The following is a 27,725-nucleotide window of genomic DNA, read 5'->3' on the forward strand; positions in this document are numbered from 1 at the left end:
TTCAACTCTGCATGGAAAAGTGAATTTGCTTTTGCGGAGATTGTTAAGAGAGACGCGAAAGAAAAGGCACGCCGCAGTCTTCTCGGGTAGGGAAACCGGGGAGGAGAGGAGCGGGGAGGGGAAACGAGGGAGAGGAGAGATGGAGAGGAGGGGAAAGGTTTGAGGTGCGAGCGCTCACACGGGTACTTATTGAGGGAAATAATCGTGCTCTAATGACAGGCGTGTAGATAACTGTCATTAAAAGCCCGTCGGCGCCCAGGCGCAGCGTCACCGCGCTACTAACCTGTCGCACTGGAGAGGACACGGGTCCACACGGGTCACGATGCCCGGCCTCTCTTCTGACGAGCGGCCCGGTCACGGTCTCCGCGCCGCACGCCCGAGGGGGGGACGGGAAACGCGAGGGCGGAGACCGAGAGGGAGAGGAGGCGGAGATCAGTAACTCCTCTATATGATTCCGCGATCGTTCGGGCCTGATGAATGACGCGTGCACATAGACAGTGGTAGCTGTTATTCTCGGCACCGCACCCCGGATGATGTCAGATCGATCTCCGGAGAGAAATGCTGGGTATTAAATTATCTAGTCTCCTCCCAAACACGCTCGGTACAAGGCTCGTAGAGCGGCTGGCGGGACACTTATTAATATTCTTATTCTTAGGACAAACTCCGCGACGAGGACTCAAGTGTTACGAGTCCCTCTCTTGGTCCCGGAGCCAACCACGGCTCGGCCGAGTGCCGGAGGTCTACCAGCTGCAGCGATTTCTCTCGTCAGTACAAAATGTCAGTGGAGAGTGTGAGGGCTCAGAATGGTCCCTGGGGGACTGAGGTCAGTAGGGGTAGCCGTGCAGACTCACCTCGGAGGCTGCGGGTCCGCTCGGTCTCCGCCTTCCGTCTCCTCGGGTGGGTCGACAGGTGAAGAAATAGGTCTCACAAACAAAGTAGGTCCACAAACCGAATGTAAAGTTTAAGACTGCAAGGCAGCCAAGTATTTTATTCAAAAAAAGAAAGAAGAAAGAAACAAAGTACAATTACAAGTCAGTTCCCTCACGGAAGCCTGACGCTAAAACACAACCACTAAAAACCTCTTTTTTCTGACCTCTCAAAAACTCTCAAAAAACTCTCTTTCGTCACCTTTATACCCTCGGCTCCTCCCACTTTTACCGGATATCCGTCCCCCTCTTTGGGGTGCTGATGGGGGGTTCATCCCCCCCCCCCTCTCTTCCTGAGAGGTTCTGGAGAGACTCTCTGTCCCACTTCAAAGAGGGGGACCGTTGTCTTCTCTTATCTCTCAGGCACTTAGGGTACCCGCTTTATGATCCTTTCAGACCTGGTGAGACTTCCCGATGCCAGTGACATCAAACACACTCTAACCGGGGGTCAGGATACGGAACATATTGGGAGACATATATCACATTATCATATCAATGACCATTGATCTACAGGCAGGTTAACACACATGAATCCAGGCTGGTGTTTATTCACTTCGTAGTAACATCCTCTCTGGCCCATTTGGTCAGGATTTGGGCTCCTGAACACACAATCAACCAGGTCTTCATTTGAGTCTCACAAGAGGTGCCATGGTCCTGTCGTGTCGAGCCGGTTGTAAACGCCTCCGCTGACCCCTCAGGACCTGTGTTCTGTCACACCTGGCCCTCTGCTTCTCGTCCCAGCGATGGCCTCGATGCTTTCATCTGATTTTACAGCCACTCTCCCTGTCGGCCGGCATGATGGATTCCTTGTTGCTTTCCTATTGTCGTAGTCTAATGGAACTGGGGTCCCCTTTGATCTGTTTTATTACCCACATTTCCCGCGCTTATTCGGCCTGGTCTATTCTCGCTAATCCCAGAAAAATTTGCATTTATTTGTCCCACTTCTAACAAGATACACGGGAAACCAATGTGTCTCCTCTGTCAAAAAACAATATCTGTCTCAAAGCGAGCGAATTTACAATGCCATCACGAACAGCTTCACCCGGAGTTTAAAGATGCCTATCCACCTGGCAGCGACCTGAGGAGAAACAAAATACAAACGTTGCTCAGTGGGTTTCAAGCCCAGCAATCCATGTTCCGCAGCGTTGTTAAAAGCAGCGACAATGTTACAGAGGCCTCGCTCAACATCGCCTGGAATATTGCGAAAGCCAAGAAGCCAGCTACAGAGGGAGAATTTCTTAAAAATACATTTGCGGACTGTGCGGAATCAATGTTTTCGGAATTTAACAACAAGGACGACATCATCAGACAAATCTCAAAGCTGCAGTTGTCTGATTCTACCGTGACCAGGAGAGTGGAAGTCATTTCAGACGATCTTTTATCAAAGTTGCTAAAAGACATTGAAAGTGCCGAGTACTTTAGTCTAGCATTCGATGAATCCACCGACCGCACAGACATCGCGCAGCTTATAGTCTGGGTGCGCTTTCTCAAAGGGGACACATTTGCCGAGGAAATGCTGGCTTTGCTACCGCTAACATATGGAGGACTCAAAATGACAAGTATAAATAAATAAATGCATGAATAAATACAAGAATAAATGAATAAATGCTTAAATAAATGTATGAATAAATAAATACAGAAATAAATACAGCAATTAATATATATGTTATAACTCAACAGGACATCATTAAATAAATGTATTTCTACATTTCTGTATTTCTTCATTTATTTATATCTCTATTTATGTGTCCACACGTATTTCTTCATTTATTTATGTGTGACATTTACGTGTCCGTATATTCAAGTGAGCTGGGCGGTCCGAACCTCATTGTTGAACAGGATTGGTCAAGTCAGGGAGCAAGACAGAAGCAATCGATCCCTAGCACTTGGATCTGTAGACGAACAGCGTTTATTATGCATTCTTGTCTGTACATTCTAAATACTACTGTTGAGTCACGGAATGTAATTTAAGGATGTTTTCAGCCGAGAAGTTAGTTGTTTAAGCATCAAATATGTGGTCGGTTTATCGAGATTCAGTCTAATAAGGATATGCGACGGAGATTTGAGGTCCTGCTCGCGGGACCAGTGAGCTCCGGGCGCTCAGCGCTGTGTGGCCGCCGAGAGAAGCCTGATCTCGGCAGGACTTTTTGAAATGCTCCGCTGGCTCTGGCGTCTTCAGGCTAAACATGATATAATTAGGTTTTTGAGGATATAAAGAGCACAACGAGTTTATTATTTACTAAAAGATAACGTTACGTCAATTTGACTGAGGGTTAAGATTCATAACTTCATATTGTAGCGACCCTGGGTCAGGAAAGCTACGAGACGTTGTATATTTATTATCGTTTATTCGTAGCCTCGCCAAACAACAGTGAACACCGCAACACATTCTACTCCACTGTAAATTATTTTACAGTGAATAATTTGAGTAAATTCATGCGCAAGAACAGTTGATGTGGTGACGTCACAAGACCAGAAAGACTGTCCTCGAGAGTCTGGACTCCCAAAACCAGACTCCAAAGACCAGACTCCAAAGAACACGAGTCTGTACTCAGTGTTCTTGGAATTGATAAACGGCTGAAGTCAAAAAGCTGTCGAGGCTAACTTCTGCTAACGGTGAGCTGAGCGAGTCAACTTCAGCTTCATGTGCCAGGCAGAAGTAGTAGAGCACAACACACCAGGTGCATCACACTCCTGTGACCAATCATGCTTTAGACAGAGGTTCGGACCGCCCCAGCTCATTTGAATATACGGACACGTAAATGTCACACATAAATAAATGAAGAAATACGTGTGGACACATAAATAGAGAAATGAAGAAATACAGAAATGCAGAAATATATTTATTTAATGATGTCTTGTTGATTAATAACTTATATTTATTCATTCCTGTATTTATTTATTTATTTATACATTTATTTATACATTTATTTAAGCATTTATTTATTTATTCTTGTATTTATTCATGCATTCATTTATTTATTTATTTATACTTAAGTCATTTTAAGTCCTCCATACTAACAGGGCAAACACGGGGTGAGGATATGTATTCTGCAATGATGAGCTTTTTTCACGGACCAGGCAAAAACATCAACTTAAAAAAGCTGGTTTCTCTGACTACTGATGGGGCTCCTTCCATGGTAGGAAAGGAGAAAGGATTAATTGCTTTGCTCAGAAAAGATCCTGAAACGCCGGACTTCTTCTCATATCACTGCATTTTGCATCAAGAGCAATTGTGCAGCAAGCTGAGAGGTGGAGAGCTCAAAGTGACAATGGACTCTGTGACACGAACAGTCAATTTTATTCTTGCACACGCATTGAAACACAGACAGTTCCGTTCCTTGGTCCAAGAGTTTGAAAGTGCATACACTGACTTGGCGATGCATGCGGCGGTCAGGTGGCTTAGTCGCGGAAAGGTCCTCGATCGCTTCATGGAGCTGCTACCAGCTGTGCGCATATTTTTGGAAGAGAGGGGCCGACGTGATTTACTGGCACCCCTGGAAGATGACACATTCATGCACAACACCGCTTTTCTGACTGATATAACGCGTCACTTGAATTCACTCAATCTTAAGCTTCAAGGAAAACAAAAGGTTCTGCCGATGATGATGAATGATGTGGCTGCATTTGAAACCAAACTGAGCCTGTTTGCACAGCAGCTTGAGGTAGGACATTTCACACACTTTCCTGTTCTACAGGCCCAAGTGTCACAACCAGGTTCATTTTCACCCACCCCTTACTGCGCCTACCTCATGGAATTGAAAGAGGAGTTTTCCTCCCGGTTCGCGGACGTTAAATCCTTGGAACCCGTGCTGGCATTCACAGAGAATCCCTTTGCTTGTGACGTACAGGCTACTTCAGTCTCAGTCACATCTGGGCAATTTGGAGTCGAAAGGGCTGCGTTTGAGGAACAACTCATAGAGCTGCAGCACAACAACATCCTCAAAGAAAGACACAAGGAGGAGAGCATTGACACATTCTGGATATCCTGTGTTCTGAGGAACACATACCCTGCATTAATCCTGTGTGCTCAGAAAATCCTGACCTGCTTTGGATCTACTTATGTGTGTGAAAGCTCCTTCTCTGCCATGGGAATAATAAAATCAAAGCAGCGTTCCCGTCTAACTGACAGACATTTGGCAGACTATCTCAGAGCAGCTACAACTGAGCAACAACCGGATCTGAAAGGACTTGTGAAAAGAATGCACACTCAGAGCTCTCACTAGGAATAAGTAAACAGTTGTTTGTTATATTGTTATTGTTATTAATATTTTTGAAATGCAGACTCAGAGCTCTCAATAGGAAAAGTAGCAATTGCAAACTTTATCAAAGTCATCAATGCAAAGCTATTCACTCCAGTGTTAATAAAACATCAGCTTGACCAACACTTGTCATCCTTGGAAAAGCAGTCGCTACACTACATTTGTTGCCGAAATTGAGAATATTTGTTAAATATTCCATGATGCTTTGGAATGCATTAAAAATGACTAGCAAGACAGCATATTAAACAGCAGTAGTAAATACAGTGAATAAAATGGTACAAATATATGTTAATAATAATGTGTGGCCCTTTGCACCTGTTGTGGTTTAAATGTGGCCCTCTTGGCCTCCGAAGTTGAGTACCCCTGGTGTAGAGTGTCGAGACTGCTGCGTCAGACGCGTCGAGAATGTTTTCGACGCGTCCGGTGTGAACACACCATCAGTGTAGGGGAAGTCAGAGATGTCCTTAACACATCTGCATCAGTCTTTTCCTGGAACTCTAGGGAAGAATATATTTAGAGCGCCTCGAACATAAATTTGTTTTACTAGTTTGGAGTCACGAATTTATGTCTTACTTTGAAAAACCTCCTAATTGGTACAGTAGAATTATTTGATTGCCAGTGTAGGGGTAGCCAGTCATTGCGTTTACATGATGGTATAATTCGAATCTTGCTTTAGTCGGACTATGCTATCTTTTGGGCGATCTGCTGTTATCCCAATATACATGGCAGTGAGTAATTCGAATCATTGGCCGAAAGCATGTCATATCCGATACGATAGGCGGCGCTGTTTTCATTACAACTCGTGGTGAAACAGCCATTTCCGCTTGACCTCTTCACCACCACCAACAACATTTCGAGAAAGATGGCGAACAGAGAGCAAGGCGAAGCTACATCCCTCTACTATTCTTCCATGGTGTTAATAGGAGTACAGCGAATGCAAATGGCGCTATTGGCTGAGTTGATAACGGAGAGAAGACGCCGTCGCCGAAGGTACACGGAGAATTTTATTTATCGTCTCTTTCGACTTCCGGGTCACGACATGGGAGGGAGGGCGGCGGGATCTCGAGCATGCGCAAAGACGCAAAGTCCAGTTCCGAATCGAATTCAGAGTTACATGCCGTGAGAGTCGAATTATCAACGGGATCGGACCGAGCTATCCAGGGGTGTTAATCGGACCGAAGTCGGACCGCACATAGTCCGACTAAGGTGTTTACATGAAACGGATAATTCGATTTCAGTCCGACTAAGCCAATAATTCGATTGCATGTAACCGCACTGAATGACAACCTGAAAACATCTTCATCAGTCTTTTCTTGAAACTGAGGATAAATATATTTAAACGGGTCTCAAACATTCAAAAATGACAGATTTCTCTAGAAATCAAAAACATTTAGTTGAAAAAAAAATCTCCTAATTGGTAGAAAACTGTTTGATTGCCAGTGTAGGGTAAGTCAGATATGTCCTGAACACATACATCAGTCATTTCCTGGAACTCTGAGGGAAAGTATATTTACAAGACCTCAATCAGAAATAAGCTTTTCAATATACAAAAGTAGAATTTTTATAAACTGTTCCTTGGTAAAGTAGAACTGTTTTAATTTGAGCTAAAAGTTAGAAATAGAGTTATGTGGCCCTCACAGGAACAAGTTTGGGGACCCCTGCTTTACAGGCTCTAGTAAAGGCAAAGCCAACTCTAAAGTCGAGAAGTTAAAGCTTAATTTAATACCATTTAAGCTGAAAACCTTATATGAACATTTCATCAATGAATTAAGTGACATTTAATTGGAATGTTAGCTAAAAACTGTCCAAGATTGGACGAAATCCCATTAGCTACTGAACAGACAAGACTTCAGGACGGTACCGAGTGTTGCGCTGCGCAGTGAGATTTTATTGAGACTAGGGCTGCAACTAACGATTATTTTGATAATCGATTAATCTTTCGATTATTTTTTCGATTAATCGGATAAAAAAACATTTTCAACCATTTATTCAAAAACGGGGTTCGTACGGTCATGGAAAACCTGGAAAAGTCATGGAATTTTTAAATGACTATTTCAAGGCATAGAAAAGTAATTGAAAAAAATAAAATCCCAAAATGTTTGGAAAAGTAATGCAAATGTGTTATATTCAAATGTTAATTTACACTTAATATATACTGTATGCTTTGGAATTCTCATTGTTAGTTTAAATACTACATCTTCTCACTTGTCCATGAATACACAGTTTTCACAAAATGTTTAATCATGGACATTTGGTTTAAAGTCCTGGAGATCCACTGGTCAGCATGTGTATGAACCCTGTTCATTGGTCACAAACAGAACTGGCAGCGCTTTACTCTCCTGAGTTGGCTATTTATGGGTTAAACGCGTCATACGTGTCGGTGAGGGGGCGTGGCTTATCTCCGTTGCAAAATATTTTCTGTCATCCGCCACGGAATAACCACTTTTTCTACATTACTTCTTGTGGAAATGCCACACACGTCGTAACATGTAAAGCCCTGGTGTCTGGGTTCATAACATCATCCGTAGGCGCACACAGCTCCGTGAATTTCCCTCCGACTACGTAAATGACTTCTGCATCCAGCGCCGCATATGTCCTCTCCCTCCGCTCCGCTGTTGTCGTTTCTCCTGCGCTCAACTTAACTTTTTTTATTCTCTGCGACTTATTGAGCGCCGTAATAATCGCGCGACACAACGAATCGATAATGAAATTCTTTGCCAACTATTTTTATCGATTCGTTGTTGCAGCCCTAATTGAGACCTTCAGGAACTCTCCGAAATTCACATTTTAGTTTTAAAGTTAAATAATTACACTATGCAATGCTGGGTTACTAACAGACACATCAGCGGCAGGTTTCTCCGTTACCTTGGGAGTAGAGGGAAACATTTTAACCCCAGCTAAATCATTCCCAAGAATGAGATCAATCCCTGCAATGGGTAGCCGACTTCTCACGGTTTTCGGTCGGGGCCGAAAAGTTACTGCGCCGGAAAAATGTCGGCATCCACGCTTCATTTACCATAGGTACTTGCGGCTGCCGCTGTATAGAAGATGGGTAAATACTTGTCGGTCAAGACAAACTCATCCACCAGGACAGCCGCTTCAGCAACTGTCGTCACTCTGTGCTCATTCAAATACAAGACGATGTGCTCTGGCAGCCACTTTTTTGAACTGTTCCAAAAGCACTAGCGGCAGGTCTGTGACAAAACCAGCCCAATGGCCAATCAAAACCAGCCCAATATCAGAACTCAAAACATGCCCGTGCCAAACCATATACACTGCTTTTAAAGTCCAACAGCATTGCTATCATTGCCAAATGGATTGTAATATCTACAAAGTAACACCAAATGTTTAGTATGTAAAACAGTTATTTCACCTAGGTCCTAAAATGGCCTTGTGTAATTAGATACATTATATTATCATAAATAAAGTGTGTACGTGCTGATCTGGAGTCAGTTTGGTAGGATTTGGGTATAAATAAATTATTTCATTTAAAATATGGATTTTTATTTAAAGATATGCATGTAATTTGCATGCAAAATAGGTCTACCCGAACCAGCGGACAATAAATTCAACCCGCGGCAACACTTCAAAAGTAGCCCAATTTCGCGGGAAAACCGCGGACCTGGCAACACTGACGAGCTCCCGCAACTGTGCAAAGTCAGTAACTTTAATGGATCTACACCACTTATCAAACGGCATAGCCTTAACCACATCATAGTCCAAACTCTGCTCCAGTGTCGAGTGTTACACACCTCCTGAGCTTTACCCACAAACTTACACAGCAAAGTCCACACCTCTTTCAGCCACTTTAAAGTGGACACGATGCGTTCAAATGCATTAAAGTATAATTCTACCTCAGACTCCATAAACGGTGGAACAAGTGCTATTTGCCTGCTGACAAGTAAGTAAGTAATTTATTTCCATAGGTACATACATAACGTGTACATACTGACAGACATTAACAACAACAAAATGTATGAATGGAGGACCGTCCAAAGACCGAGGTCTGTAGGCTCCTCTGAGATGAGGAGTTGGACGGCCCCGCCCCGAACCCTTTAACCCCCCCTCCCAACTACTACAGGCACACAGACAGTACACACACATATGGATCAAAACATAAAATGTCGTACAAGCAACAACAAAAACCCCAGAACAGGAAAACCAAAAGGAAAACGAAAAAGAAAGAGACATAGTAAAAGGCAAATGTGAACTACTGATAACTTAGGAAAAAAATAATATCACGAACATCAAATTATGTATATACATTTTATTTTAAATATCTTTCCTCTATTGTACTGTGTACTGTGCCGCCAGGCTGTATATCAATAATAATAACTTTTATAGTGAAGTGAGATGGCGTTTAAGGCGAGAACCAAATGCCTTGGTGGTGGATGCTGATTTGACCTCGTCCAGAATGTGGCTCCAGAGCTTTGGACCTCTACAGATGAAGCTTTTAAATACAATGTCGACTGTATGTTTATTTATATGAATGCCACCACGCAGCCGCGTGTTATGGTTGTAGACATTTGTGTTCCTTGTGAACATACGTAACAGATTGTGGGGCAGATTATTGTTCATAAATCTGTACATAAAAATTCCTGTCTGTGTTGAGCGAGAAATATCCTAAAACAGACTGAGTTCGAGGCGTTTAAGCTCAATTCAAGCAATTGGGTTTATTCAGAAACTGAAAGGTTGTCCGGCAGTTAAACGTGCACGGGCCTAATTCAACGTCAGCTCGTGGGGAGCAGACGAAACTAAGGAAAAAAGGCGCTTAATCAATAGTGCGCAGCGGGTTTCATAGGTTCTCCTGAAGGGAGCCTATTGGTCAAAGTCAAAGCTGCGGGCGGAGCTAAGTTTAAACAGAGCGGCCTGGTTGGAGCACTGGGTATCTCCACCCACACTGGCTCACGTCCATGATTCCTTCTTCGTGTGTCATTTGTTCTTTAGCAGCTTTAGATCAGTACGCCTGTTCGAGAGCGACGATCATGAGTCCACTTCCTGTCATGAGCGGCTTAAGCGTAAAAACGGAAGTGGGACAGAGAGCGTTCTTTCGAAACAGTCAGTACTTCTCCTTTGTGCAGGCTAGACGGCCCGAAGTATTTAACCTTCTTCTATACGGTTACAATTCTGCAATGAGCTAAATATAACATGTGTTCTAGCATAGCATGAATGTATCTTTGATCCACATCTGACACAAATGTAGATTGTTAAATCTGAGAATGCCCAATCGCTTAAAAAGTGGCTCAGTGTGTTCGTTGTTCTTCACGTTGCAGATGATCCGCACAGCCCTTTTTTGTAAAATCTCCATACATTTAACTTGAGTTTTAGCTGCGGATCCCCAGAGCATATTGCAATACAAGAGGTGCGGATGGACAAGGCTGTGGTACAATAAACGCAGATTTTCTGTTAAGTATGTTTTTTGCGGAGCGCAGGGCAAATGTGCCGCTTCGTATACGCTTCCAACAACTGTCAATATATTGATGCCAGCGCAAATTGTCGTCAATATAGACACCAAGGAACTTGGTGCACTGGACTTTTTCGACATTAGCCCCGTCAATCTCAAGCCTAAAATCTTGATCTGGGAGATTATTTGATTTATTTATTAGCATATAATTAGTTTTCTGTGCATTTAGAGATAACTTGTTCGCTTTGAACCAATCCGTTACGATTTTAAGCTCTTCATTGGCAGTTCGATATAAGTTTTCGTGGTCCTTCGATTAAGTATAGATAGTTGTGTCGTCAGCAAAGAGGATGCTTTTAACACGTTTTAAGACTTTTGGAAGGTCATTTGTGTACAATATAAATAGCAGGGGTCCTAATACAGAACCCTGTGGTACTCCACAAGTTATGTAATATGATTTTGATTTGAACCCCTTGTATTTCACATATTGTTTTCGACCACGAAGATAACTTTTAAACCACTCTAGTGCCGTACCGCTAAAACGAAGTTATCTCTGGGAGACTGTGGGATTGGCTCTGTTCTAGGTGACCAGGGTCGGTCAACAGGCTGGAATTCTAGTTCTAATGGTGTGTTCACACCGGACGCGTCAACATTTCATGTAAAGTCAATGCAAAGCTGCGTCGAAGCTGCGTAGCTGCGTATTTTCCAGCGAGCAGCACATCAGATGCATTTGAAGCAGCACGAACAGAGGGTTTGTCGCGGGGCGAACTGAGGGAACAGACGCAGCTCGTTGACGCGCGAGTTGAAATTCCCCAACTCCGGCAGCAAAAACGCGTGAGTCATAGTTGCGTCAGCCAATCAACGTTGAGCAGCTCCGCTCGTCATCGTCCTGCCGGTTTAAAAAATGGAGGAAAAGATTATTGTTGCCGTCTGTGGGCACCCCGAACTTTACGATACAACTCTTTATGCTTACCGAAACCGGAGCTATAAAGATAAAGCGTGGAACAAGGTCGGAGAAGCCATGGGACTACCTGGTAAGTTTTGAATGTATGTATTTGCTTTTATTCTCGCTATTTGTTGTACTTTACTATCAACCAACCGCCGGCATATGTGTTTCATGGCAGAGGAGATCTGCCGCCGTAGGTGGAAAAGTCTCAGACACACGTATCAAAGAGAGAAGAAGAGAGAGAGAGAAGCGCAGTGGGAGTGCAGCTCGGTCCACTAAAGTGGAAGTACTCTGCGGTCCTGTCGAGACTGCTGCGTCAGACGCGTCGAGAACTTTTTCGATGCGTCCGGTGTGAACGCACCATTAGGCTTTCACCCTAAGGAACATCACCTCCACCTCTAACTCCCGGTTCCTCACATCCAGCTCTCTTATGCAACGTGTCAGCTGGAGCTGCTCAGTCACCATCATCGGCCCCTCTGCAGCAACATCCTCCACCTTAGACCCCTCTGCAGTAAACAACCCACTCTCCTCTAGCTTATCAGTCACAAGCTGTTTCAATTCCTCCTTAATCATCTTTACAGTAAAGTGTATATCAAACACATTTGCAATGAGCACCAAGTCCCCCTTCTTACATTTATTTAGCTGCTGAAATGTAGACTCAGCTAAAAAGTTGTCCAAATTAAAGTCCATTTCATGTAGTGCCCACTCTACTCTAAAATATTAACCAAACCTACGTACTGAATGTACCAACGACGAAAACGGACGAGCCTCCAATTATGTTATGCCCCAGCCTAGGGGAGCCCGAGCGTGACAAAATACGGGTCTCCCTACCTCCCAAATTAGGACCAATGCGGCGGGTTAAAGTCAAAAGGTTTTCATTCACGAACACAAGTGTCAACCATTCTTCAGGGTGAGGCCTGGCCCAAAATAACAAACAAAACCATCTGTGCAAGTCACCCAACTTCCCTAGACCACAAAAGGAACAAAGAAAGTAAAGGTATCTTACCCATCTCCCGAGCAGAAAACAGGAGAAAACAGTGTTAAACAAAAAGGCTCCTCACCCCTACCGACTAAATAACCCCACCACCCACGAAATTGTGCTACGCCGCACGGCCCGGTTGGAAGCTGGAGAGCAACACAGGTTCCCTCCTAAATAGTCGTCCAATTACCTGAAAAAAGGAAAAGCATAACACACAGCACCCCCCTCAAGCAGGGAGGTGAACAACACTACTAATCCCCATGACCAGTGGTCCCCAAACTACGGCCCGCGGGCCGAATCCGGCCCGCCTCCACATTTGGACCGGCCCCCTGAACAATACCAGAGACGCGTTCTGATTCATAAGTTTTTTCACCTGGCCCGCTGCCATTGAGATTGCAGTGAGACGCAGAGAAAATGTGAAGTGGTGCTCTTCGCAATAAAACATCTTTGATGGGACGTGTCGCGTCTCGGCCAATCAGCGTTCAGATGTCGACAGCGTTTGGGAAGTTAGGTTAGCTTGAATGTTAGTCCGCTACATCTGCTGCTGTCACGTTGCACGGTGTAGCGATACTAACAAAGTACCCGTACGTTAAAAACGATGTGATTTTGCATATTTTTTGTATCGATACTGCATTGAAAGAGCGATCAGAGCTCACGCGCTGCTCCGCTCTGTTGAATTAGACTATTTACGAAAGCAATATGTAAATTGGGATTTACTAATATATCATAACTTCATACATGTTGTTATAGAATGTGTGTTATTGTTTAATAATTTACAATATTGTTTGGTATATGTCTGTGGATTATTATTTAATGGATTACTGTAACTGGTAAAATGAATATTTCTGTGTGACAAGAAACAGATCAATTGCAGCAAGGGATCCCCTTCCCCCGAAGTTCACACCTGGCTCGGAGAGACTGAGTAGCAGACGGAGAGGCATCCTGAGGACCCCTGCGATGCCATTCAGAGCAGGGGACAGAATGACGCAGAGGAAGAGGGACGGATGACTTCAAGTGTCAAGGGGCGTGGACACGCTTTCAACACCGACGGACAGACGGCTCAGCCAATGAGTGGATTAGGACTAATGTTTTACCTAGACAGGTTAACCAATGAGAAGAGAATATCTCCCCTGGGGCCGGGACACCCGGGAGGTATAAAAACAGATGTTGACCAGAGAGACAATGCTTTTGACCTTTGGATGACGGCAGAGATGCACTGCATGCAGGTTAGCTGCATGTAGGCCGTTGATCCTGTGAGAAGCCCTCAGCTGAGGATTAGATTTAGTGAGCTTGACTTCTGTTAGACAGTTAACTGCTTTGGCGGTCTGTGGACACAGTGATTCATGCTCCCTCAGCTGAGTTATACTCTGTATCGCAACCGTTATTGACCATTGGTAATATTTTCAATTAAACACCTTTTATTACAATTTGGCACTGTCCAGACATTCTTTCTCGGTTCTGCACTCGAAGATTCTGAAAACACAACAGTTCCGTTAAATGCTGTCTGCACGCGCAGTGCTCACAGCGAGTGACGCGCGCATCGCTCAGCCGTGATGCGCGCGCACAGGTGAGCACACTCTCACTAGCACACACCCCCCCCCCCCGGCTGGCCCTCCAGCAGACAAGGGAAACGTTATGTGGTCCTCTCAGGAAAAGGTTTGGGGACCCCTGCCCATGACACTCTGGGTCATAACAATGACAACAGTGTTCAAGTTGGCCGATAAAGTCGCTGCATTCAAAGCCAAACTGGAATTGTGCGGACAGCGAGTAAACGGGGGAATATTTGCCATGTTTCAAACATTGACCGTGATTTTGGAAGACTGTGGCCGAGCCATCGTTCTCGCAGCTGGTGAAGGATTCAATTCAGTTTATTTGTAGAGCCCATTTTCACAAATTACAAATTTGTCTCAGAGTGCTTTACAATCTGTACACATAGACATCCCTGTCCCAGAACCTCACATCGGGTCAGGAAAAACTCCCAAACAACCCTTCACGGGGAAAAAAGGGAAGAAACCTTCAGGAGAGCAACAGAGGAGGATCCCTCTCCAGGATGGACAGGTGCATAAGATACCATGTGTACAGATAACTAGGAAATGCACATTTCCATCGCTTAGCCTCTCTTGTCACGTTCTTTTGATGTAACGCTAATGTTTTAAAGACTAAACACGGATGACTTTGCTGTAAAATGTCATACCTGTTCGAGAGGCTGTAGTTGAGACGCCGAGGACATGGAGCGAGGACCAAGTAGGTGACTCTGCTGATGCCTATTCAATATACTACGAAAATATGGATACATCTCAAATGTGAGCATATTGAGATCATTATCAGATTTACTTTTATGATCCCCGTGGGGCTATGGTTGAATGTTAACCTTGCTTTTGTAAATACCTTTTAAGAAATATAAATGCAGGAGTTGGTTAAATGTATGTGTATTATGATACAATTTTGAATTACTTATTTACACTGATTATATATCATTTTTAAAAATAGAAATATCAAAATAATCTCTAACCAGTGTAAATAAGTAATTCAAAATTGTAAACATGTAGTATGCAATGCTACATCTGGTTTGGAGTAGCTAGTCTTGTTCGACAGAAGGAAAGACAGGAATGGTACACATTCAGAATCTCCTTTATTGGCCAAGTATGAGTACACACGAAATGGTGCTGTTTTCTTTGAAATGCTTTAAATTTATGTGTACAACAATACATCTTCAGTTCTGCCATTGTAGTCTGTTCCTGTGCAGTTTGAATTCAAGCTACACCGTGATTGATGTGCAGAGAACCGATTGGAATATTGCTGTGGAGGGCTGGATCAGCAGCTCGACCACTATAACCTCCTGAGACCCAGCCGATTAACTTGTGTCCTCTGTGGTGGACATTTGGTTTTGCATCTCTTCTTTGACTCATACGACTTTATCAAGTCCTGCTGTACTATAAAGAGAATATGTATATGAGGGTAATAAATATATCCCCCTGTTACCTTCAAATTTACTAACATCTTTTACCCTTGGGGTCAATTTGACCGTGTGCGGGAACTGGCAGAGGCATATATCCACACAAACACACACACTATGTAATATAAATATGTAGGGGGGGTGTACAGTGTGTGGTTATAGAAAATATCTCCTAATTTATGTTCTTCACAGAAAATGAACCACGGCTAATGTGGCAGCTGTGGGGGTGGAGTCGCCAATTTGGCCTCGGCTACTGGCTGGTTGTTAATCAGTCAGCTGCTCTGGCTGATTGGCAATTAGTCAGCAGCCGAGCTGCACCTATAAAGTGCAGCAGAGCTGGAGTTTGAGGAAGGGGCATTGCATATGGGTCAGATGTTGTTCAGGTGCAGGCATTACGAGTATGTAGTGGAGCTTTTAAAACATCGCCAATCCCTGCAGGTAGAAATAGGAGAAATGCCGCTGAATTTAAGGAGAAAGCAACTAATGGCAAACTACTGGGCTAATTTGCAGGGACACAATAATGCTCACCCTGCAAAAACAGTGTTGCAGGCGGTCTGGGAGATTGAGAGGAGCCAGAAAGATAACTTTGGTCAGATAGGCAATGACATTGCAAGGGAGATTAAGGTGTTTAGTCTAAAAATAAGCCCCTCTGTGGTTTACCCATTGGTGGCTCCATGGACGCTTGTGTGGCCTGAAGTTTACTGGTATCTGTTAGATTTAAAAAGGGGATTTGTTAAGTGCATTTGAATATCGAGTAATGAAACCATACAGTGAATATACTATGATTTATACGGACAGTGCTAAGAAACGTGAGACGGGAGTGACAGGATTTGGGGTGGCAATACCAGATAAAGGAGTAGGGATCAACAGGAGAACATCTGATCGGCTAGGGGTCTACACAGTGGAGATGGTGGCATTACGATGGGTAGGAAAGGCAAAACATGACATGGTATTAATATGCCCCGATGCAGCTTCAGTCCTAGCAAGCCTCAGATCTTTTCGTTCATGCAGTCGTCAAGACATACTCTATGAGGTCCTTCAGTCGGCCACACGCATAACCAACCAGGGAGGTCCGGTTAAATTCATGTGGGTTCCAGCACATATAGGGTTGAGTGGGAATGAGAGGGCAGACAAGTTGGCAAAGAGGGCTTTAAAGAAAGGAGACATAGAAATGAGGATTAGCATCAGTAAGGCGGTTGCAATCTGCCTTCCCTCCAGGTCCTGTTCACTTCCAGGTCACTGAAGCGGGCCAGAAAGATTGTGTCGCCCTCCCACCCCCACCCTGTTCGACCCCTCCTCCCTCGGGAGGAGGCTGCGTCCATCATGACCACGACCTCCGCCACACCAATAGCTTTTTTCGGCGGTCGGGCTCATCAATGGACCCGGGACTGACTGACTGTCACCCCAGGACTACCACTCTTCTTCCACCTTCCTCTCTCCTCCTTCTTCCGCTCCTTCCTCCCTCTCCTCCTCCCCTCCCCCCCCTCCTCCTCCTCCTCCCGCTGATTGATTGTTTGTCATGTCCAAATGTTGCACCTTCCACCAAAAAATTCCTCGTTTGTTTGTGAAAACATTCATTCTTTGGCAATAAACCTGTTTCTGATTCTGATTCTGATTCTGATTAACTGGGAAACCGTCACCCAAATGTGGCAAAATAGGTGGGACAGGGAAGAAAGGGAGACATTTCTGTTATTCAAAGGAGTGTTAAGGCAACCAGGGTGGGAAGTTGGAACAGGAGAGAGGAAACGGTGCTGACAAGGCTACGGTTGGGCCATACTGCACTCAACATGACACTGAAAATGATACGGAAACACCAGACAAGGATGTGGAGAAGAGGAATCTGTGGAGCATGTCGTGGCTGAGCATGGGGGAGAGCACAGATTAGAGTACTGTTCACGTTCTTAAAGGACACGGGGGTTTATTATAGGGTATAGTTGAAATGTAGGGATGAGGGTTAACTTTTATTTTATATATGTTTGTTTTGGGGGTAAAGCAACAACTGACGCATTAGTACTCCAGAGAGTGGCGGTAATGCACCAATTATATGGATGCCAACTGCCGTTAAAAAAGAAGAGTTTGAGTAAGTGAGCAGAGGCGCCGTGCTGGAGTGCAATAAAGAAATGTTGCCAAGTATCTCAAGTGTGTCTGCGAATCTCTGGTGCTTTGGGGGGGAAACCCACAGGTGACGGCCATGGAGCCGTCACAGCTAATGAGTCTGAAAAAAATAATGAATCGTATAATTTGGTTTGATTAAAAAAAACGGTTCCCACAGAACCGAACACCACAAAAGGGTCATGTAAGGTTAGGGCCCTAAAACTCTGAAGATTATACAATTATATGTTATAGTAATCTCAATATTATCCGAAACAACCAAAATCAATGTGTGTAAAATGTTGATATTTCTTAAATGGTTTACACAGTGAAAAACAGCCTGGGGTCAAATTGACTCCAAAGAACACCGATGAGTACACGTTGTGTACAGGACATTGAAAACATATCGTCATGTCAATTTTATGTTTACCCAGTTGTCCCCAATAAATTAGGAAAAGTCATGAAATATGAAGCCAAACATTTTTTGTCAATCATTTATTCTTTTTCCAATAATACCACATGGGCCGGAGTGGGACCCATTTTCCCTCAGTGCTCACATGAGGTACAGAGATCAGTCCCGGTCTGTAGAGGGATGTCCCACGCATTCCATGTGGAACCACAGTTGGCATGTTGTGCACTCGATCTGAAAATGGACAAAACCTTTTAAGTATGTTCTTACATTTGGTCTGGTTCAAGCAACTCTTCCAGAATAGGATTTTAAAAGGGACCATTTACAAATTCATTAGGCAGTCCTTCATTATAACTGAATGCATGATACTGGGTGTAAATCGGAAACCGTGCCGTTTGTGTTACTTCGGCTGCTCCAGTGTCCGCCGAAAGTGCAAAAACATGTAAGTTAGGTAACGTGTCATACATTTTCAGTAGCTGTGAGATTGTGAGTGTTCACCAGGTGATGTAGGGGCAAGGGGGCAAGATGCATCCCAGTCTTCCAGCCAAATGTTGTTGGTCCGAATATAAATATCTTTTCTTACCCACTCGTCAGCCCCAGAGCTGACCTCCCCGGAAGCCCGACACACCTCAGATAGGTCATCTGTGAAAAATAATACAGCCATTAATGTTGTTTTACTGACTACACTCCCGTGTTCCTGAATTCCGTATGAGTTGCGTGGCGATGTCAAGCCTCATCCTGCCCACTCCCTCATCGTCCACAGGGAACTGGACATCTTTTTTTAATTTAAATATCTGCTCTGCCAGCGAGAGTCTGTATTGGTTGAAGTCTGATTCCTTCTTTTGAAATTGCAGATGTCTTTAGAGAGAATCACACTGTTACCTTGCAAACAAATATACCGCACGAGGTGCCGTCCTACTGTTTGGGATGGGGGATTGTGGAACATATCCATCTGCCAATCGCTGGAAATTTTCTTCAGACTAGTGCTCTACAATGATGCCATTTTTATAAACATAAACCAAAGTAAAACACATTTACACTCTTGAGGAGTCAAAAAGGCAATTATTTAATGTCTTCCTTCGTAAATATGATCCTAAATGCACGATGTATTTATTTCCCCACACATTAAAGCTGATATCTCACTCACCTGGTTATATCCCTTCATTTATTGATGTGGTCTTGTGTGGCGCCGAATGGGTCCACATAGAGGGCCCTCTTCTCCTTAAGATATATGATCTATAGAAATGCAAATGATAATTAGAGCAAAACATGCAGACATCAGATGGTGTCATGACTGAGTCTAGATCTGAACATTTAAGATTACTTACAATGAGTGTCCAGTGTCCCCCACTACACACAGCGCCACATAAATATATAGAAAATCTAGCTGTACTCACCCTTCTTAAAAGTGAGGATTTAGATCCCTCCCAGAGGGCCGTCATGACATACGTATCTATGATGTTGGCGTTTGCCTCCCTTCACACCAGGTTCAGATATGCATTAATAATCTGTGAGTAAAACAGTAACTTGTCACCAATCTAAAAAAGGAAAATATCAGTCCAATATCTTTGTTTTTTAAATTACCTCTCCCTCCACCAGCTGTGCAGGGGCCAGGACCATGAGATCTTCAGAATTTTTTTTGTATGGCCCAATCTTGGACCAAATAATCTTTCTTCTCTTTGTCCCTGTCCAGATGTCTTTAATGATGGTGTGTCTGTGGCTGTGTCTTGGATGGACCAGCCAGAGGAGAAGGATCCAACACTTTTTTTCACTTTAGCTGGGATCCTCTCCTGGCTTGAAATAATGCGTTAGTAAATCGATGTTGGTTTGTGTAACCCTCTTCCCCTTTTGTGTGGCCAGCACAGCTTGTTTGCCCTCCAGTTGGACAATTCTATAGGGTCCCAACAGAGTGCTCTCCATCTTGGCCCCTTTCCTCTGCTCCTGTCGAATATTTTTTTTGAGCACCCGATCCCCCACTTTAAAATAGTCCTCCTGGCCGCTTTGTGATTTTCTTTTTCGGACTCCATCCTGTCTTATTTTTATGATTTGTAAAACTTCTTGAAAGACAGCCTTTTTGTTTCTCAGTCCATCCGCCATTGCCTCCCTCTGCACCGGGCCGCAGACTTTATCTTCTGTGACCTGCCACAAACCACATTTTCAATGTTGTGCAAATCGATGATCCAACTTCAAGATCTAAAAAAGGGTAAGAATATTACAGAATCTTACATTATACTCTGCTGGTATCTCCGACGGATACCGCGCCTCCCTCCCAAACATCAAATAATATGGTGTGTATTTGGTGGTGAGTTGCTTCTTAGTCCGACGCGCGAACATTGTCGCTGGCAGGACTTTGTCCCAACGGGTGAATGTAGCAGGACTGTGGGTGTCGGTGGGCACAAACTAGAGTCGCACAGGCGGTTTGACGGTGAGAATCACTTTTTATTATATTTCGTCTGAGAACGCTGCTTCTCTGCTGCCAGGTCTCCGTCCTCTGCTCACCCACTAGCTCTGAATATATAGAGGACAAAAAGGCACCTAATTGGGACGACTATGGGTGAGTGGGTAGCAGGTCCGTCTTTCAATCAGCGGGTTGGAGGTTCAATCCCCACCCTAGTCGATGTGTCCTTGAGCAAGACACTTAACCCTGAGTTGCTCCCTGTAGCTGTGTCTACGGTGAATGAATGTAACAGTATTGTAAGTCGCTTTGGATAAAAGCGTCAGCCAAATGACATGTAATGTAATTGGGTGCAGCTGAGGCCACTTTGCCACTCCGGCCACACCCCCGCTTCACCCACTCTGCAGCTGTACTTCCGCACACCCTGCTGCCACAGTGTGGTTCTCTGCCACCAGTTTGTTCAGGGACCTAAAAATGCAAAGAATCAAATACAGGCATTTGGTATGATAAAACAACCTCTTTTTTCACAAAGTATATCACGACTGATTACCTGTTCAGAAACAAATCAGGAAATCGGTGTGTTCTTCTATGAAGAGCTTAACTTCATGTCCCTATAATACAAAACATACCTCTGTATTGCGCCATTTAGTTTCTCCACGAGGCCGTTGGTCTGTGGATGATAAGGGGAGCACAGGCTTGGCTCGATGCTCAGCCTCTCACACAGGCCAGAGTTGACCTGGAAATTCTCATTTGGTTAAACATGAAATTGGTATGCACAGCAGTGAGCCGACATATTGGGGATTCATAATGCATCATCATTATACCTTATTGCGAAACTCAGTGGCCTGGTCTGTTAGCAGTCTTTTGGGTGCACCAAATTTGTAAAAAATCAAGAATACAACTGGTCACCTCATCTGCTGTTTTTCTCTTAAGTGGGTATGCCTCGGACCATTTGGTGAAATAATCAACCATGACATATATGTACTGGTTGTCACCATCCGTTTCTGACTTTTCCCACTCAGTCCATGCCAACCAATTCAAACGGTTCTGTTACCTGGAAGAAAGAAAAAAAACAGGCATTAGAAAATCCTTCAGGTGTTTGAAAGTTGACAATATACGTTTCCTTTACCTCTATCGGCTGGTACTCCTTTTTCTCTTTGAGCTTGGCCCTCTTGCACTGTGGACACTGAGTAATCTAAACAGACTAACGGCATTTCAAACTCAGTCAATATGTGATAATGAATATAAGAGTACAATTGGATGAATACAGAATCAGCAATTTTTCAATTTCACGCATTACACTATTCTTTGCTCTACATTTGACCCTGAATATGTACAACACTTTATTATCTTTAAGACAACTCACCCACTTGCGAATGTCCTCCTCCATGCCAGGCCAATAGTAGCGCGCTATGATGGCACTGTGGGTTTTTTCAAGCACACAGAGAGCACAAATAGTGCTGCAATGAAATCCTTCACAAAGTTTGTTGGCTTCCTCTGCAGTAGAAACCACCTTAGCCAGGTGTTCCGTTTTGTTTCTTTTGCGCCTGCAGATATAGTACAGATCTCCATCTGGTGTTTTAATGTCATAGTATTGGAATCATTTTTAGTTTTACCATATCAGATGATCATTGTGTTCTACAGTCCATGTGGCATGCATCCTTACCCTTATCTTGAAGGTGTTTGCTCGCCGCTTGATGACAAACTTGTCCTGGCTGGTTGAGCCCTCGGGATATGTGTTATGGACCTTGAAATCCATAATTTGTTGGATAACAATAGGATCCATTCTCTCTATATCTATGTATCTCTGTCTCTCGCCTCACAAGCCCACAAAGTTGTGACATGTTACACTACCTTATATACCATTAGTCCTAATCATTTCACATGCCGACACCTGATGCACAAGTTCTGAAATGAACGGCTCTTGAACACCTGCCCAGTAGTTTCATCAAGATGATATTACCTTTTGTTTAGGGACTTTTTACTTGTCTCTAACTTTGTTCGCTCTAAGGCTTCATGGTAGTAGAGCGGTCAACGGTCAGACATTATCAGTGGTTTGACTCGACCCAGACAAAATATAGTTGCGGGTGTTATGCAGTCATGTATATACATTACATTTAGCTGACGTTTTTAATCACTCATGTTATATTCATACACTGTAGACACAGCGACAGGGAGCAATTCGGGGTTAAGTGTCTTGCTCAATATGTATCCATATCTTAACAAAATGACAGTGACCAGTCATGTTTAATCTGGACCAGTGCGTGCTGAACATGTATACCATAGCTACGATGATATGTTGATCTGTAGTCTTGAATATAAAACATAAGAGATGTGAGACAGCACACAGTGTTGTATCACAACTTAATCGGAGATGATCACAGCTGACAGCGGTGGGCGAGCTTGGTGTAAACAACGGGCTGCATGCTTCATTACACACTGTATGAAGAGTAAACTGGTCTCGCATCGACTTGACGTCAGATAACGACGTATAACATAAATATCAGACCGACAACAAGAGCGTTGTCAAGTATTTATTGAACAGGCATCAGCAGAGTCACCTACTTTGTCCTCGGCGTCTCAACTACAGCCTCCGGAACAGGTATGACATTTTACAGCAAAGTCATCCGTGTTTAGTCGTTAAAACATTAGCGTTACATCAAAAGAACGCGACAGAGAGGCTAAGCGATGGAAATGTGCATTTCCAGGGTTTTTCCTGGGTCAAAATGGGTCTTCGGTGCTCCCAAAAATTTTTTGGCGCACTGCGCGCGCACCGTCTATTCGTGCAGGTCGGGCTGTTAAATGAGTGATCGGCAGCTGTCCGCTCGGGCCATTCGCGCACCTCACAGTTGCGTATTGATCAGACAAGAAGACACGCTTATCAACTCCAGTGTTTCCCCAACTATTTTAACAGGGTGAAATCTCCCCCCCCCCCCCCCCCAAACAATTCTCGGCTCACGCGACAGAGCGATGCGCGCGCCGGCATCGAAGCTCTGCCGTGATGCGCGCACACGGGTGAGCACACTCTCACCCCCAGGCATGAAAACGGGTCAGGGGTGAAAAAGGTGAGAAGGATAGGCACAAGCGCGGGGGGGGGTGCTGGTGACTTCCACGAACATCGATGTTGGACGTTGTATGATAATCTATAGTTCCTCCATTCTGACACCAAGTCAGTGGGCCCTATAATAATAGTAATATTGTCTATAATATGGTCATTCATGAACCAACTTCCTTTTTTTTGTTGGCGTGAACAAGTCTTCAAGTCTTGTGCTCTGCTGAGCCTCGAGTCTGTTCTGCCTCTACCTGGTTGTCCGATCTTCTAATCTAATCTATGCCATACCTGCCATAAATATCATGATACTGATACAATACCATAAAACAGTATACCATAAATACGATACTGGTATATTTATCTATAATAGTGATAAATAAAATATCTGTATGGTTAACTTTTTACCAACTTTTTCAACACTTAACAAATGGCAGTAATATTAGTATTAGCCTACAAGATATGAATGAAACTATATGGAGCCATCATAGCATTGATTATCACTATGAGGCCGTTAGTCTGTCTCTGACCAGAGGATACAGAGTTCATCAGGATGAGCAGCTGTAGAGTTACAGAACTTTTCAGACTGAACTTAAACATTTCACTTCTAGCATCTTTTTTTATTTTTATTTTTAAAGCCGAAAATTCCGCCACTTAACGCCACTCTGTTAGCGCTGCGCAGTGTGCGCAGACAGCTCGACACGGAGCAGCGCACAAGCTCTGATCCCGCGCTCTTTTAATGAAGTATCGATACTAAACATATGCTAAATCACATCGCTCTTAACGTACGGGTACTTTGTTAGCATCGCTCCACCGTGCAGCGTGACAGCAGCAGATGTAGCGGCTAACATTCAAGCTAACCTAAACCACCAAACGCTGAAGACATCTTGACGCTGATTGGCCGAGACGCGACACGTCCCATCAAAGATGTTTTATTGCGAAGAGCACCACTCCACATTTTCTCCGTATCCCACTCCAATCTCATAAACGCTGGCTGGCCAATTGACCCCCCCCCCCCCTACCCCAAAACAAAAACTCTTCGGGTCTACACGATTCACGTAAGTCACCTATTTTGGTTTCAAAACGGTGAATTTCGCCGAAAGGTGAGGGATTCTCATGCCTGGTACTTATTTTTAAAAAAATTCAATACTAATCGAGCAACAGGCTGGTAAACATTGAAGTGGGTTTAGGGGAGGAGCAACAGACCTTGGAGGTCATCTCTTTTCTTCAGGATCTCAAAGACCACGGCACGCAGCTCGTCTACCGGCTGCAGGGAACAGAAGCACAGAACACACTTAAGAAACCAAATGATTCATGAAAATATGAGTAAAACAACACTGGGGGGGGGGGGGTGATCAGTCATCGGGCTGAAGAGAAAAGTAAAACGTGGGCAATGAGTCAACAACAACGATGTCGTTGTTCTTTCATGAAAACAAGAAATTTCCCACGATTACTTGTTATGTCTCAAATCTGTTCATGGCACCCACAAAATTAAGCCAGGAGTGACGTACGCAAATCTGCTTGCGATACCCTAACCCTTAAACTGACAAAATGAATGCACTTCTTGCCCTCTTGTTGTCCCTTGTTTACCCCTTTCTCCACCCCATGTGGAAACTGCGATACCTCCACAATCGCGGCAGGAGCCTCCGCCTTCTGGCTGAAGTCGAGATGGTATATAATAATAATAATAATAATTCATTATATTTGTAAAGCGCTTTTCAATGACCCAAAGACGCTGACAGAAAATGCAAAGCAAAAGAACAGACAAGAATGGGCAACATATAGAGACAAAATAGAACAGAACAACAAAACACAGTAGTCAGGGAAAAATAGAAGCAAAGCGGAGGGGGGGGGTTGGGGAGAGGAGGTGGTTAAGGGTAGGGGAGGTCATACGCTCGGGAGAAGAGGTAGGTTTTAAGGCGGGATTTGAAGGTGGTAAGTGAAGGTGAGTCTCTGACAGGCTGGGGGAGGGAGTTCCAGAGACGAGGTGCAACTCGAGAGAAGGCTCAATCACCAAAGTGTTTGAGTTTGGACGGAGGAACAATGAGGGGAGTGGACGAGGATCGGAGGGTTAGGGTAGGGCGATGGAGAAGAAGGAGGTCAGTCAGGTAACGCGGGGCCAGGCAGTGAAGTGCTTTGTAGGTGAGGAGGAGCACTTTAAAGTTGATGCGGTCTTTGATGGGGAGCCAGTGGAGAGATTGGAGGACAGGAGTGATATGATCACGGAACCGGGTGGTAGTGAGCAGGCGGGCGGCAGAGTTCTGTACCATCTGTAGTCGATGGAGGGGCGGGAAGTGATGCCCGTGAGGAGGGAGTTGCAGTAGTCCAGGCGGGAGGAGACAAAGGCGTGAATGAGGCATTCAGCGGCAGTGGGAGAGAGGCAGTGTCTGATTTTGGCAATGTTGCGGAGATGGAAGTAGGAGGTCTTAATAATGGAGCTAACATGAGGGTCGAATGAGAGGGTGGGGTCCAGGATGAAGCCAAGGTTGCGAGCCAGGGGGGAGGGGGTGATGGTTGTGTCGTCAATGGTAAGAGTGATGGGTCCGGTCTTGTTGAGTTGATTTAGTGCCAATGAGGAGAAGTTCAGTTTTGTCACAGTTAAGTTTGAGGAAGTTATGGGTCAGCCAGGTTTTTATTGCGGATATACAGGTTTCAATGTGGGAGAGGGGTGGGTTCTTTGTGGATTTTGTGTTTATGTAAATCTGTGTATCATCGGCATAACAGTGAAAGTCCAGGTTGAAGTTGCGAATAATTTGGCCAAGGGGGAGTATGTAGCAGATGAAAAGCAGGGGGCCAAGGACTGAACCTTGGGGGACCCCCTGCGTGACAGAGGAAAGGGTGGAGGTATGACCATTGAGGGAGATGAACTGTTTTCTGTCGGTGAGGTAGGAGGTGAACCAGTCCAGTGCAGTGCCCTCAACACCCAGTTGGCGCAGCCTTAGAAGGAGGATGGGATGACTCACTGTGTCAAAGGCTGCGCTGAGGTCTAGAAGTATCAGGATGTTGAGGGCACCTGAGTCAGAGGAGATGAGTAGGTCATTGATGACTTTGACCAGGGCAGTTTCAGTGCTGTGTGATGGGCGGAAACCAGACTGAAGGGGTTCGTAAAGGTTGTTGGACTGAAGGTGGAAGTGGAGTTGGGTGGCGACAATTCGTTCAAGGGTTTTGGAAAGGAATGGGAGGTTGGAGATAGGGCGGTAGTTAGAGAGGTTGGCAGGGTCAAGGGAAGGCTTTTTGAGAATAGGGGTGACAGCAGCAAGTTTGTAGACAGAGGGAACAAGACCTTGGGACAGTGACTGATTGAAGAGAGCAGTGAGATGGGGGATAAGGGCAGGGAGGCAGGCCTTGGTCAGGGTGGTGGGGAGGGGGTCGAGGGAGCAGGTGGTTGTCTTAGAGGCAGTGATGATATCAGTGATGAGGGCGGAGTCGGCAGGGGAGAAAACAGAGAGAGGAAGCGGGGGCAGACAGTCAGTCGGTGGGAAAGTGATATTGGGGGGTGGAGGGGCGGAGGAATTGGCGATAGAGGCAGACAGTGAGATATTGATTTGGGAGACTTTGTTATTGAAGGCGTGAAGAAAGGAGTTGCAAAGATCAGGGGAGGAAAGTGAGTTGTTGTCGGGGGGTTTGAGCAACTTTTTGACAGTAGAGAAGAGGGTCCGGGGGTTTCGGTTGGTGCTGTTGATGAGGGTGGAAAAGTGGGCAGACTTGGCAGCTTGAAGAGCGTTTCGGTAGGAGGAGATGTGGTGTTTATAGGCATCTGCGTGGACGGTGAGATGTGTCTTCTTGTAGAGACGTTCGAGTTGGCGGCCAGTCTGTTTCATGATGCGGAGTTTAGGAGTGTACCAGGGGGAGGGGGTGGTGAAAGAGACTGATGGTTTTCAGGGGGGCTAGTTTGTCAAGGGAGTCGGAGAGAATGGAGTTGAGCAAGATGGCATAGTCGTCGGGAGAGGAATCAGGGGGGATGGCAAAGGAAATGGACTGGGAGAGAGTAAGTGGGTTGACTGATTTGATGTTGCGGAAAGAGATGGAGCGTTTAATGGGGTGATGGAGTGGGGGCGGAGAAGAGGATACAATGGTGGTCAGAGAGTGGAAAGGAGAGGGTGAGGGTTGGTTATGGGAGGAGGCAGTGCAGACTAGGTCAAGTGTGTGGCCTTTTATGTGGGTGGGGAAGGTGATGTGTTGGGTAAGATGGAAACAGTCGAGGAGAGAGAGGAAGTCAGATGTGAGGGTAGAATCGGGTTGATCCACGTGAATGTTGAAGTCACCAGTGAGAAGGAGGCGGGTGGAGAGAGAGGAAGCGACGGTGAGGAC

General features: G+C 44.8%; 1 long non-coding RNA gene and 1 pseudogene across 1 annotated transcript; both read right to left on the reverse strand.

Annotated features, from left to right (window-relative positions):
• The window catches only part of LOC130192427 (serine/threonine-protein phosphatase with EF-hands 1-like), a 991,358-nt pseudogene that overhangs the window by 706,499 nt on the left and 257,134 nt on the right, over nt 1-27,725 (reverse strand).
• On the reverse strand, nt 20,746-21,267 carry LOC130192453 (uncharacterized). The gene is made up of 3 exons (XR_008831394.1): nt 21,190-21,267; nt 20,995-21,101; nt 20,746-20,833 (listed from the first exon to the last, which is right to left on the reverse strand). It is a non-coding gene; the product is annotated as an uncharacterized LOC130192453 (long non-coding RNA).

Source organism: Pseudoliparis swirei, chromosome 4, assembly GCF_029220125.1.
Source record: "Pseudoliparis swirei isolate HS2019 ecotype Mariana Trench chromosome 4, NWPU_hadal_v1, whole genome shotgun sequence".
NCBI lineage: Eukaryota > Metazoa > Chordata > Actinopteri > Perciformes > Liparidae > Pseudoliparis > Pseudoliparis swirei.